Source organism: Taeniopygia guttata, chromosome 36, assembly GCF_048771995.1.
Source record: "Taeniopygia guttata chromosome 36, bTaeGut7.mat, whole genome shotgun sequence".
Lineage (NCBI taxonomy): Eukaryota > Metazoa > Chordata > Aves > Passeriformes > Estrildidae > Taeniopygia > Taeniopygia guttata.
Window position 1 is genome coordinate 2,229,668 of NC_133061.1, and position 13,194 is coordinate 2,242,861.

General features: G+C 56.1%; 1 pseudogene; it reads left to right on the plus strand.

The window, feature by feature from the left end:
• The first annotated feature begins 6,125 nt into the window (after window positions 1-6,125).
• LOC140681475 (uncharacterized) overlaps window positions 6,126-13,194 on the plus strand; it is a 198,655-nt pseudogene continuing 191,586 nt past the window's right edge.

Genomic DNA, 13,194 nt, shown 5'->3' on the forward strand with positions numbered 1-13,194 from the left:
TGAGGGCCTGTGCTCTTGGTGACTTTAAAGGAACTAAAGGATCTCCCAACAGAGTTTTCTGCAGAGATGCCCTTTTGTTGCCTTCTCTGGAGCTGCAGCAGCAATGTCTGTGTGCAGAGCTGGGGGCAGATCAGTGCTGGCACAGCAGCTGTGCCCAGGAGCAGCAGCACTTGGTGGCCCTGGTGTTGCTGCAGGGCCTGAGTGCTCTCAGGGCCAGGCACAGTCCTGGGGGTGGCAGTGCCGGGGCTGCAGCAGGGACAGGCCATGGGCACTGCTGGGGCAGCGCTGACGCCTCAGGCCAGGGCCTGGGGGCTCCAGGCTCCTTGCCCAGGCTCTCTCAAGAACATGGCCAGGCCAATGCTCAGCACAGAAAACCCCCGTGAGCAGCCCCAGGCTGGCCGTGGGCAGGCTGGGGGCAAACAGCACGGCTGGTGCTCTGCAAGGGCCCTGGGGGAGACGGGAAGGAGCAGCAGAGCAGGGGCTGATCCATCCCCAGTGCGCTGCACAGCCCAGGGCAGCGTCCCAGAGCGTCCTCATGGAGCTGCCAACAACATCCCCCCTCTGCAGCCCTGGCCTCTCCCCCAGCTCACAGAGGTGCCGCATCCTTGCAGGCACAGACACGGCAGCACTGGCTCAGCAGCCCCTGTTTGCATTGCACACAGCAGGCGGGAGCACCCCCATGCTGCTGCTGTGGGGACATGAACCTGAGGCAGCACAAATGCCATCAGCCCCTGGGGCCAGGAAGGGCTGGGGGACACCAGGGAAACCACTCAGCTTTGTCCTGGCCTCTGCAGTCAGCCAGAAAGTTTGTTCCCATCAGCTGGGAGTTTCCTGTCCCACTGCAGACGCTGCTGCTCAGAGCCAGGGCTGCCTGGCAGCCACCCCCAAACTGCCTTGAGCATTTCCTTGCCTTCACTTTTGCTTTCTTTATTCCCCCTGCTACAGATTTCTTCCTGCTACCCGCCCCTTTTCCCTCTCCTGCAAGCTGCCCATCCCTGTTTGCTCTTTCCTCTCTGGCCTCCAGTCCCCAAATTGGCACCAGAACCTCTCTTAGGGAGCAGGATCATCCCACAAGTGCTTCAGGAATTGTCTACAGGCTCCTGCAGTTCTCCCTGCTGCTCCCTTGCCAGAGGCACCCCAGGCCAGGGGGGCACATCTGGGCTGCTGTGTCTGGCTGTGGGGCTCCCTGCTCTGGGCAGTGAGGAGGAGCTGCAGAGGCTCTGCAGGACTGACAGGATGGGCTTTGGGGCTGTGAGGAGAAGCTGAAGGACCTGGGCTGCTGGAGCTTCTGAAGAGGAGGCCCAGGGCTCCTCCTGCAACTGCTCCAAGGGTGGATTCAGAGAATCACAGAGTCAGCAAGAGTGAAAAATACCTTGGAGATCATCAAGTCCAACCTGTGCCCTGACACTGCCTTGTCTCCCCTGAGCCTCTTCTTCTCCTGGATAAACAACCCCAGCTCCCTCAGCCACTCCTCACAGGATTTGTGCTCCAGACCCCTCACCAGCCTTGTTGCCCTTCTCTGGACATGCTCCAGCCCCTCCATGTCCTTCCTAAATTGGGGGGCCCAGAACTGGACACAGCACTCAAGGTGCTGCCCAACCAGTGCCCAGCAAAGGGGAAGAATCACTGCCCTGGTCCTGCTGACCACACCATTCCTGATCCAGGCCAGGAGCCATTTGCCTTCTTGGCCACCTGGACACACGGCTGGCTCATGTCCAGCCTGCTGTCCATCAGTCCCTGCAGGTCCCTTTCTGCCTGGCTGCTGTCCAGCCACTCTGTCCCCAGCCTGTAGCGCTGCAGGGGTTGCTGTGGCCAAAGTGCAGGACCCGGCACTTGGACTTGTTAAACCTCACCTTGTTGGATTTGGGCCCTGGATCCAGCCTGTCCAGGGCCCTCTGCAGAGCCCTCCTACCCTCCAGCAGATCAACACTCACATCCAGCTTGGTGTCATCTGCAAAAATGTCCTTGGTTCCAAGGGGCCCCTCAGTGTCACAATGTCCCTTTGGTTCCATGGGGCCCTCCCAGACAACTTGGTGTCACCAGGGTTCCATGAGGCCCCAGAGTGTCCCAATGGTCTCCATGACTCCATGAGGCCTCCCAGTGTCACAATGTCCCTTTGGTTCCATGGGATCCCTTGGTGTCACAAAGTCCCTTGGATCCTTGGGCCCTGCAGTGTCACAATGTCACCGTGGTCCCCAAGGCCCTGCAGTGTCACAGTGGATCCTTGGTTCCATGAGGCCTGGCAGGGCAGCAATGCTCTCCTTGGTCCCACAGTGTCACAGTGGCCTCTTGGTCCCCAGGGACACTGTCAGTCTGTGGTGGTGGCGGCACAACTTTCCCTGGGAGTGTTTTGTGCTAACGGGCAGAGCCACGGGAGCCCAGCACACACACACACACACGGAGCAGCTCGGCAGTGAGGACACGGGAGGGCCCAGGCATGGAGCTCCAACGAGGGTTTATCAGGGTCTGACGCTCCAGGGCTCTGGGGGTTAAAGACAAAGACAAAGGAGCGTTTAGGGTGTAAATACGGGAAAAGAGGGGCTGGAGGAGAGCGTCAGGGATCTCAGGGTTTAGGGGTGGTACACAGGGAAAGGGACTAAAAGGGAATGGCAGGGTTGATAGGTGGGCACATAAACCAATGGGAAAATAGGGAAGGGAGAACTTGCTAGAACATGAACATATCAGGGTAAAAGGGGTAGGAAAGGCCAATGGGCCAACGGGGACAGAACTGGGACAAATTAACACAGTGCTGCCGAGCTCCATGGGGGAAGCTTCTGTCCTCACCCTGAGCTGTGAGGAATGCCTGGAGCCTAAGGTGCATTTCTCCAGGGGATCGCTTTTGCCCTCTCCCCAGTAAGCTCACAGGCCTCCACACACACACACTGGAGATGTCTGGGGCCATTCATCATTTCTCTGCTCTCAGCACCAATGCAATGGACTCTGGCACAACTCTGAGTTCAGGCCCGTGGCAACCACCCCTGGCCATGGGGCTCCATGGAGCTGCTCTCAGGAAACCCCCCAAGAGCTGGGGAGTGCCCCAAAACTGCCTCAGGAATGTGAGACACCCCAGCAGCTCCTCATGAATGTAAACTATTCAAACACTCACTCAGTAATGGGCTCCCCATATCTTAATCATCCCCAAACTTTAGCTGTCTCATTCCAGACCCAGCCCCACTGCCCCACCTCCCCAGTCACAACCCCAGCCCATCCCACCCCTCCTGGACATCAAGACCCCTTCCCAAGTTGTACTTCCCCCATTTCACACTGCCTAAACCCCATCCCACCCATCTCGCTCCACCCAATGCCATCCTGACCTGGATCCTGCATTGCCCAATCCCCTTCCAACCCAATTTCACCCTGAGAGGTGGTGGAATTGAGTAATTTTGTGGTGGGATTGAGGAGTTTTCAGTGGCGTTGAGTGGTTTTTAGGTGACAGATCAATCTTTCTCATCATTTGGAGCACCAAGAAATAAAGACAACTAAACCAAACACCCCCCAACACCCGCCCCCCCCCCCCCCATATACTCCCAGATATCTCCTGGAATCCAAGATTCCCCAAAAACACAAGTAAAATGTGAGGTTTTAGATGCCTTTGATGCATTTGTTAATTTTAACCCCAATTTTCTGTGTTTTGAAGGGAGGAAGATAAAAGATAATAAGAGGCAAAATAAAATAACAGCAACCACTTCCCTCTGTGTATCACAGGGCATGTGGGTCACCAGGGCTCTGACCAGGGTGGGTCCTCTGATGGGGATGGAGCTGGAGCAGCGCACGAAGCTCTTCCTGCAGGCGGGGTTCTCGCAGGGCTTCCCTGACCGGTGCCTCCGCTGGTGCCGGGTAAAGAATGAGCGGTCTGAGAAGCTCTTCCCACACCGGGGACACTCGTAGGGCCTCTCCCCGGTGTGGATGCGCCGGTGGGTGACGAGGGTGGAGTTGTGCTTGAAGCCCATCCCGCAGTCGGGGCAGCGGAAGGGCCTCTCCTGTCTGTGAATCCGCTGATGTACAAGGAGATGGGAGCTGGTGTGAAACCTCTTCCCACACTCAGGACACTCGTAGGGCCTCTCCCCAGTGTTGAACCTCTGGTGGACAATCAGGTCAGACCTGTGGCTGAAGCTGTTCCCACATTCCCCACACTCGTAAGGCCGTTCCCCAGTGTGGATCCTCTGGTGGCAGATCAGGTTGAAATTCTTCCTGAAGCTCTTCCCACACTCCGAGCACTCGTAGGGCCTCTCCCTGTCATGAGGCTGCTCACAGACCACCAGCTCTGATCCCTGGCTGAAACTCTGTCCACCTTCCTGGCACAGGGTGGGTCTTTCCTCCTCAGATCCCCGTGATCTGCAGGTGCAGCCCCTCCTCCTGTGGGATCTCTGGGGCTTTTCCTCCCCATTTGATTCCTCAGCCATGGAGCCACTCAAAACAGCCTCTTCCACGATGTTCTGCTGCAGGGATTTGTCCTCCCTGCTCTCCATCCTCAGTTCCTGCTCTGGGGGAGGAAGGACAAGGAGAGGATGGGATTTGCCTCTGTGCCAGAGGGAAGGACAAGGAGATCCCCCCAGTGCGTCCCCGGCAGGAGGGCACCGGCAGCGGGGCTGTCCTGCAGCCGGGGGCTGTGCTGGGCTGGGAGATGGAGCAGGAGAGAGGGGGAAAGGGGCACTGACTTCCTCCTCACCTGCCTCGGTGTCCCAGGGCATTTTCCTCGCAGCCTCCTCCTCCATGCAGCCAAAGTTTGGGAGTGGGAAATCCTGGTGTGGGGAAAAACAAGGTGTGAACACCTGGGGGTGGGGATTCCTCCTGCCCAAATCCATCTCCAGAAGTCTCCTGGTGTCCATAAAAAACTCCAAAAATCATGAGTGAATCAAAAAAAGCCACCAGGAGTGTCCCATTTCCAGTCTCATCCCTCTGGGGTTCTGGTGTCCCCCGTCTCAGGGCTGTTGGGGATCCTCATGGGTCCTGGGGATCCCCCTTCTCCAGGGTCCTGCTTAGGGATGCTGGGGGGGTTTTGCAGTACAAGGGTCCCCCTCTCCAGCCTCCCCCCGGTCCAGGCACTTGGGGCTCCCCCTCTCCCCACCACCCTGTCCTGGTTTAGGGCAAATCTGGGAGAAAACACCCAAGGGGGGTTTCTAGAAAGCAGATTCAAGGAGCCTCTCCCCCACCAGTTCAGGAAAAGATTTCCTTGGAGAAAAGTAGAAAAAACCTGTTTATTTAACAGGCAAAGCATTCACCAGCACAAAACATGAACAATATTAAACAATAAAACCTGTTGTTGCTCCAAAAGAGACGACAAACTCAGAAAGTCCCTCCGTGGGCTGCAGCTCGGCTCACTCAGTCTCTGATCAGTCCCTCCATGGCACAGGCCCAGCCCGGTGACCCACAGGTGTGAGCTGCCGGTGCTCTTCTGGTGTTCAGTCCAGAGCAGGTTTAAACAGCTCCAAAGAAAAAGAAAAACCACAGCCCAGGGAACTTCTCTGCCTCAGCGAGCTAAAAACTAACTAAAAGCAAAGGAGAGCTCTGTCCTGCTGTCTGTTGGCAGACAACTGATACCTCAGGTTTAAGTTTTTCTGTTCTGTTTTGGTGTGCAGCTTCTAGCTTTATATTAAGTGTTCCTGGGATCTTTTCACAGGGTGGTGAAGACAAAACAATCCTGTTCTAGCTGGAGAGTCAAGGACAATCTCTTCAAACTTCAGGCCCAAAGCACAAACAACAGGAAAATCATAAGGCAGGCAAGCAAGGAGAATAAAACTTCATAATTGGAAGCTATTAACTGGGCAATTAAATCCTGTATGCAAATGGACTAACACTTATAAAAATGTGAGCTCTCATGACCAAGCCCTCTTTTGCTTCCATCTCGGAGCCATCCGGGCAGAGCCCCGACCGTGGCTCCGGTACTGCCGGGGTGTGGCCTTTGAAGGCACTTCAATAAATATCCACTTTATTCCTCTTGGCTCCGTCTGGCCTCTGTCCCAGCTCCTTAAGGCATCTCAGCAGCCCAGGAGCCGGAATGTGGAGGGGTGAGTGCAGCTCCTGAAAACAAACTGCGCGCTTCTTCCTCGCGCTTCTTCCTCCCCCTCTTCGCTCTCAGAACCAGCCCTGAAGGTGCAGAACTCATTTCGGGGCCAAACGGACCAATGGGGGTACGAGCATCGTGAGGTCACCCCAGGACAGGCCCTGCCAGGGTCAGGGGTCCCGTCCCCGCCTCATCTCCGGCTGCCGGGGGTCCCCCAGCTCCGGTATCGCCCCTTCCCCTCTGCCGCCCCGGGGGTCCCACGTTCCGCAGCCCCGGCTCTCACGGGGATCCCCAAAACCAATGTCCCGCCCTGTCAGCACCGGGCCAGCCCCGCGTGGTCCCCCGGGACCCTCCGAGGGGCGATCACAGCTCCTCTCCCCCCGAAAAAGCTCCTCTTGGGGAGCCCGGAGGGATCCGGGGCTCGGCATCTGCCGGCTCCGAGCGCTCTCCAGAAAAATCCTCCCGGAGACCCCTCGATAGCGCCGGGGCGAGCTCGGCCTCCCCCTGCCCTGCGGCTCGGGGCTGGGGCGATGCTGGCGGGGCAGGGGGTGCTGCAGCCCCGGCGTGCGGGCGGTGCGAGCGGCGGGATTCTCCCGCTCCTGCTCCCGCCGCTCCTCCTGTCCCTCCTCCTCCTCCGCAGCCCCTCCGCTCCAGCCCGGAGCTCTCGGGCACTTAAGCCACAACAAGCATACCTTGGGAACAAAGGAATCACCCTTAAAACTACACTATTGCATATTCATATATCCTTCATGGTTATGCACACATTCTATTTAAAACAAGAAACTCTTGTCTGTTATATGCCAACTGTTTCCTGTAATCCCCATGGCAAGGCCTGAAGAAATTAGCTTCTTCTGACAAGAAAGCCATAAATTCCTGTTCTCTGGAAGATTTAGGCGTTCTGTGATGGTTACGTCAAAGCGAGTCTCTCATTCCTTAAAATAAAAAACAAAACACATAAAGAGTTTCTATTTTAACTACTAAAGCTTCATTTTAACTACAAAACTACATTTACCATACTATTAAAATGTTAATACAGCACTACGAATCAAACTAACATAATACATACAGTAACTATGCGCAAAGAGCCATATATTATGCGTTTTTCACATTGGGTGCCTCCTGGATAGCCCCCGGAAAGAGCCCATCTCTGCACCCAGCCACGTTTTTTCATTTGTAAATGAGGTCTTTCTTTCTCTGCCATCTGTGGTTTCTGCAGCCCCGGCTGCTGCTTCTGGTCTTTTAAAACTTTAAGAAAGTTTTTGTACAAGCACAACTGACTTGATGTATATCTTACATAAGCACGAATTATTCCATAACATATATTACAATGGGGCGGCAGAGATCCCCCTGCAGGTCCGTGGGGATGCAGAGATCCCCCTGCAGCCCCTGGAGGAGCCAGGCTGGAGCTCGGGGATGCCTGAGAGGAGGCTGTGACCCCGCGGGCAGAGGGGCCCCGCTGGAGCAGCCTGGCCTGGCAGGACCGAGCCCGTGGCACAGTGACCCACGCTGCAGCACTTGGAGGGGGCTGTGCCCCAGGGGATGGACTCGGCTCGGAGAAGTTCCTGGAGAAGTCTCGGCTGGGAGAGAGCGCAGGGTGCAGCAGGGAACGACTCCTGTCCCTGAGCAGAGGGAGAAGCCGCGGGGGATGAGCTGAGCACGGCCCCATTCCCTGTCTCCTGCCCTGCCGGGGGAGGAGGTGCAGCTGGGAGCAGGGAGGCGTGGGGAAAGCTGCATTTAAGGCTCTGCACTGACTTCTCCTCATCCTGCTCTGAGTCTTTGCAGTTTTCTGCCAGAAATCTCTCCCCTCCCCCGCTCACCCACAGGGCTTTGGGCAGGTTTCCCTTTTTGGGGGCAATCAAAGCGAAGCACCGATGCACTAATGAGGGGCAGGAGAAGGGAGGCTCCCGGGCTTCCCGCAGAGCCGGAGGCACGGAAGGCGCAGGGCCGGGAAAGCCGTGGCGGGAGGTGCGGAGAAGTTTGTTTGTGTGGGCAGCTCAATCCCGCCTCGGGCCCGGGCCCGTCCCGGGGCTGTTGCTCATCTCCGGCTTTGCCCTCACGCAGCGCGGGGGGCCCTGAGAGCGCGGGGCGAGTCTGGGCCGTGCGCAGAGCCCGCCCCGAGCTCGCTGCCATTGGCCGCTGGTGCCGTCAGTCGTGGTTGCGGCGCGCTGATTGGTGGGAGCGGGGCGCAGCACGGCCCCGGCGGCGGGCTGAGGGCGGCCGTGGGCGGGCAGCGGCGCCATTGGCGCCGGGAGCGTCTGTGCGGGCCCGGGAGCGGCGGCAGCGGCCGGAGCGCGGTGAGGCGGCGTCGGCGGAGCTCGGAGGCGGCCCCGGCGCAGGTGGGAGCCGCGCTGGGTTCTGCGGGGGCTCGGGGCTGGCTGCGGGCGGAGGGGGCGGCAGGGGGCTGCGGCGGGTCGGTGGTGCCGTGTCCGGCCCGTGCCGGCCCCGGGCTGAGGGCGCGGCGGGAGCGGCTGCCCGCGGTCTCCTTCCCGCCGGGGCCTGGGCAGGAGCCGCTGCCGGAGCAGCGCTGGCTCGGCCCGGCTGCTGTGGGTAGGACCGAGGGGGCTGCCCCGCGGCCGGGAGCGTGCGGGGAAATTCCCGTCGCCGGAGGTTTCTGTGGCCGGAGGAGAGCGAGGAGTCCTGTAAAAGTGACTTTATTGCCGAGCAGGGGGAGAGGCCGTGGGGCATTTGCCGTGCGCTCTCTGCCATGGTTGTAGTCCGCAGCCTCCTTTTTATCCTCATTTTCCCGGCCGCATCTCCCTCTGCCTTTGCCCACGGGCTGAGGTCCTTGGAAGGTTCGGACTTCCCGATGCGCCTGCTGCCTGTCCTCGTTAATATGCGCCCTCCTTTTGTATAACAGCCGATATTCATGGCTCTGTTAAGCCTTTGTTCTCCTGGAACTTCGGGGATTTAGCGGGACTTTGAGAAATTGTGTGGCTCAATTTGTGAAATTTATTGGAACTGATGGTTTCCCCCGTTACTTCCTTATCTACAAGTGCCTGGCTCTCTCTCCAGGCAGATTCACTCCTCGACTCTGTTTTGTTCTTCCCGGCTCCTCTTTGGTTTTGGGATTATTCTCGGTGCCCTCATTCCCTGTCCTTTTGTGGCCGTTTGTGGATCAGGAGGCCTGGCTGCCACCTGCATCCCCTGGCTCAGCTGCTGGATGAGCTGCACTGCCAAGGTGTGGAGCATGGTGAAAAGATGAGAGTTGCTGAAGCACAGAAGAGGAGAAGCAGCATTCGTTTAACCCCTGGTGTGCCGGGGAGCCACGAAAGTGCGTCCCATTCCCATCCTTTCCATGTTTGGACCAACACATAAACTGTTCAACTTTATCTTTTTCACCACTTTACCTTTCTCATATCTTTGCCAACAGCAGTTTGAATCATTTAGTTCTCCACAAACTCCTGCTTTTTCTGCTAACAGATAATCTGATCCCATCCCCATGTGAAATGCTGTGTTCCTCTTTCAGTGAAAGGTCAGGAGCTGGAGCTGTCTAGTTGCTTCTTCTTTTGAGGACAGCTTTTAATCTAATGATGCCATTGAAATGATAAATGGGTTCTCTGTCTCCTGGTATGAATTGGTTTGGGTTCCCAGGGGCTGGTCCATGGTGTTGTAGGATTTTTTTCTGGTGGCCCTTCATCTTTTCCCCATTTCTGGGTGCTCCCTCAAGCTGAGGCTGCATCAATGACTGCATTTTTCTAAATACATCATCAAATACTTGAATTCCAACTGATTTCCCTGGACTTGTTCTAGCAAAAGCCCCAGTGCTCTGATACACCCTGTACAGCACAGACAGTGGCAGCAGATGTTGGAGTGGGCAGGGGGATGATCCCCCCCTTATTTTAGTGAAGTTTTCACAACATTCTCCATTAGCTGTTTCCCTTTGCAGCCTCAGCCATTTCTGTTTCAGAGTCAGAGCCTCACCATGGGCTCTGCCTTCAGCCGTGCAGATTCCATCTGTGCAAGCAGGCAGAGCTTGGGGTGAGGGGCAGAGGGAATCAGCCAATTCCTGCCCCAGGCAAGAAGAGCCAGGTACATTGTCCCCACTCTCTCCCAGCAATGTTAATTTGCATTTCTAAAGCTCCTCCTGGGTGCCTGGAATGCAGCTTCTCTTCCAGAGCAGCTTCAGCAGCCTCACATGTGCCCCCCCCAACCTGCTGCTTTTTCTTTTTTTTTTCTTTCAAATCTTCTATTTATTTTCTTTTCCTTCAAATCTTCTATTTATGAGTTAAAGGGTCACCTTTAAATCTCTTCTAGCTTCAGAAAATGTTGCCTAAAGGTGAACGTCAAAAAACCCAGACCAAAATTTTTCTATCTCTAAGAGACACACACAAACATACACAAAAAATTTCCAAGTCAATGAAATTTTTTCTACTTCTCCTCTAAGTAAAAACTCATTCTCTCATCCCTTACCCAAACCTAACTGGCAATACAGAAGAAGGAGTAATTTAAAAATAGTCTAATGCTCTAAACTTAGCACTGAAACTGCAGGAAAAAGAAAAACTCCAACAATATGTTTATTTTTAGAGTCAAGGCATTCCTTGATTCTGGCCAGGATGTGCAACAGAAATCATTCCATCCCCACATAGCCCGGGTGTGCAGAGAAAATCGTTCCATGACACGTAAAGTATCAGTAAAATATATTGGAGTATATAACAAATAAAATACTATCGGAGTAAAAGCTCCGTGGCTTTTACTCGATTTTTCCCAAACTTGATACAGTCAGAACCAGTCTAAATCCACTGGTTTAATGTTCTGTAGTTTCAAGTTGTGCAGATTTCTTTGCTTCTGCTGTTAATGAGGTGGGAAGTGCTGATTTCCTTCTCAGCCTTTTGCAGACCAGGTGTCTGCAGCCCTGGCAGTGTCTGGGGTAGGTGTTGGTTGCTGTTTGCTGCTGGGGTTGATGTTTTGCTGCTGGGCGTTATCTTTGTGGGTATCTTTTGGGCCATTTCCAGTGTGTTGAGATGTTAAACTCATCTCCATTGAGTGGTGCAACATCCCTTAACAAAACCTTTAACATTTCTTTCCCCAGGGCCAAGGCAAAGCAAGCCTGAGTAGAGAAATGAAAGGTTAACAATGTTAAAGTCTATGAGCTGGTGTATTTTCCATCAATGCCATGGCAGGCAGGGCAGTGTGTGAGTGTAAGTGAGAGCCAGAGTGGAATTGTCCCGTGCTCTTGCCCAGCAGCTGTGGCAGGGCAGGCGCAGAGAGCGCTGAAGCTGCAGCAGTGGCAGCAAGGGCTGTCCCCGGTGCTGGAGCTGCCAAAGGAGGGTGGCCAGGCCGAGGATTTCAGCAGAGGATGTGTGGGCAGGCCCAGGGCCTTGCCCCGCTGTGGAGCCCTGGCTGCTGCTGCGCTGCCTTCAGTGCAGCTCAGTGGGGGCCTCCCATCCTCCTGCTGCAGGCGGGAAGTGCAAATCTCCGGGGCTGCAGAGACCTGGAGCCGAGGCTGAGGGGTCCCCCCGTGCTCAGCTGTGCTGGCGGCTGTTTCTGGCCTCGGGGCCACTTGGCACGGGCCACGCCACTTGGCCACCAGTGGTGCTGCTCTGCACTCCTTAGGCAGGAGCCGATGTCCTGCTGGGATGTTGGCAACAGCAAAGTGCCAAGGCAGGCTCTGTGCCAGCCCAGCTTCCTGGGGGAGAGATTGCACCAGAGACAGGAATCTGGCCACAGACTGCTTTAAATGTGCATCCCTTATCTCCACCCTGCACTAGGTGGAGAATTCCCAGGGTAAGGAATTCGCAAGATTAATTGCTGGGGAGAGAATTCAATATGTGCCCTGGGTCTGGCTCTTCTTGCCCAAGCCAATGGCAAAAGCCGTACCCATGGCATCTTGGTTTCTATCCCCAGCTTCCAAAGGTGTTTCTTTCCATCCCCTTTCATTCTTTGTACCCAGCCTGAGCTCTGGGGGTGCCAGGGGTTCTGGAGGTCCCATTGTATTCCTAAAGCTGCCATAACCCCCTGGAGGATCTTTCCTGTAAAATGAGTTCTGCTGTCTGAGTCTGTTGCCTGCACAATCCCTTTTCTATGAATTACTTCTTTAGAGATACCTTGATAAGTGATCCAGTGGCTGCTGAGCAATCAGGATTGCTTTTGCCCCCCTGTTAGGTGAGATGGTGTCACCAGAAGATTTTGAAGCCTTCCTGCTCAGGGCATGTCAGTTCCAGGCTCTTACAAGCACACACAGCTGTGCCGGTTGAGCTGACCATGGAGGGTAACCTGGGCTTTGTCTGATTCCCTTTCCTCAATAACAGCGTGTCTTGGAACTCTTTTCCCTTCTGCTGCCCTTGAAGAGCCATCCACAAAGACATTTTCTGCCTCAGGCCAGGCAATGTCTCCTGAATCTCCCCCAGGCTGGGTCTGGAGCTGTGTCACTTGAATGCAGTGCTGGGTTTCTTCCCAGCCCCTCTGTGGGCTGTTCAAACAGGAGGCTGGGTTAAACCCTTCCCCTGTCCTCAGTTCTGAATCCTCCTGTGCCCTGCAGCACTTGAGCACAAGGCCTGGATGTTCTCCAGGGCTGCAGTGTGGTGGGTCCCCGGTGGGATGGGAGCTCAGAGAGCCCTGACAATCCATGTCCATGCAGGGGTGGACTCGCTCCTCCTGAGGGTGCTGCTGTCTGTGCTTGCAGTGTCCTTGTGGGCTGCAGCTGGAGCCCTGACTCCTTCCCAGGGGCTGTTTGGGTGGGCTCTGCCCTGGCCAGGAGGGCAATGCCTCTTCCAGGTGCTTGTGGCCGACGCCGTCCCCTGGGTGCTGGGGCCCCCTTGGGCCCTGGGGTTGGTCCCTCAGGGGCTGTGGGAACTCTGCCATGGCCTTTGCCTTCAGCTTGGCCTTTTGCTCATCCCTTCTTGCCTTCAGCTGCTGTGCCTTTGTGCCCAAGTGCTGCAGGGCCTTCTTGTGCCACTCCTGCAGCCCCGGTCACTGCCTGTGGGTGCTCATCCTCTGAGAGCTGCTGAGCTTTCTGCAAAATCTTTCCTTTCTGCAGGGACCCAAGCCAAATCCTTCACAGAAAATCCTGATCCTTCCATGTGCACTCTGCATTTCCCAGAAGTTCCTTTGTTTTGCTCCTTGTGCTCAGGGTCCCCTGCACAGCCCGGATGGCAGAGCCGGTGCCTGTCCTGCTGCAGTGTCCAAAGGCGGCCCCCCCGGCGGGCAGGGCCGGCAGCTCCCCGGGGCCGGGCAGCGGCCGGGGCGTCCCG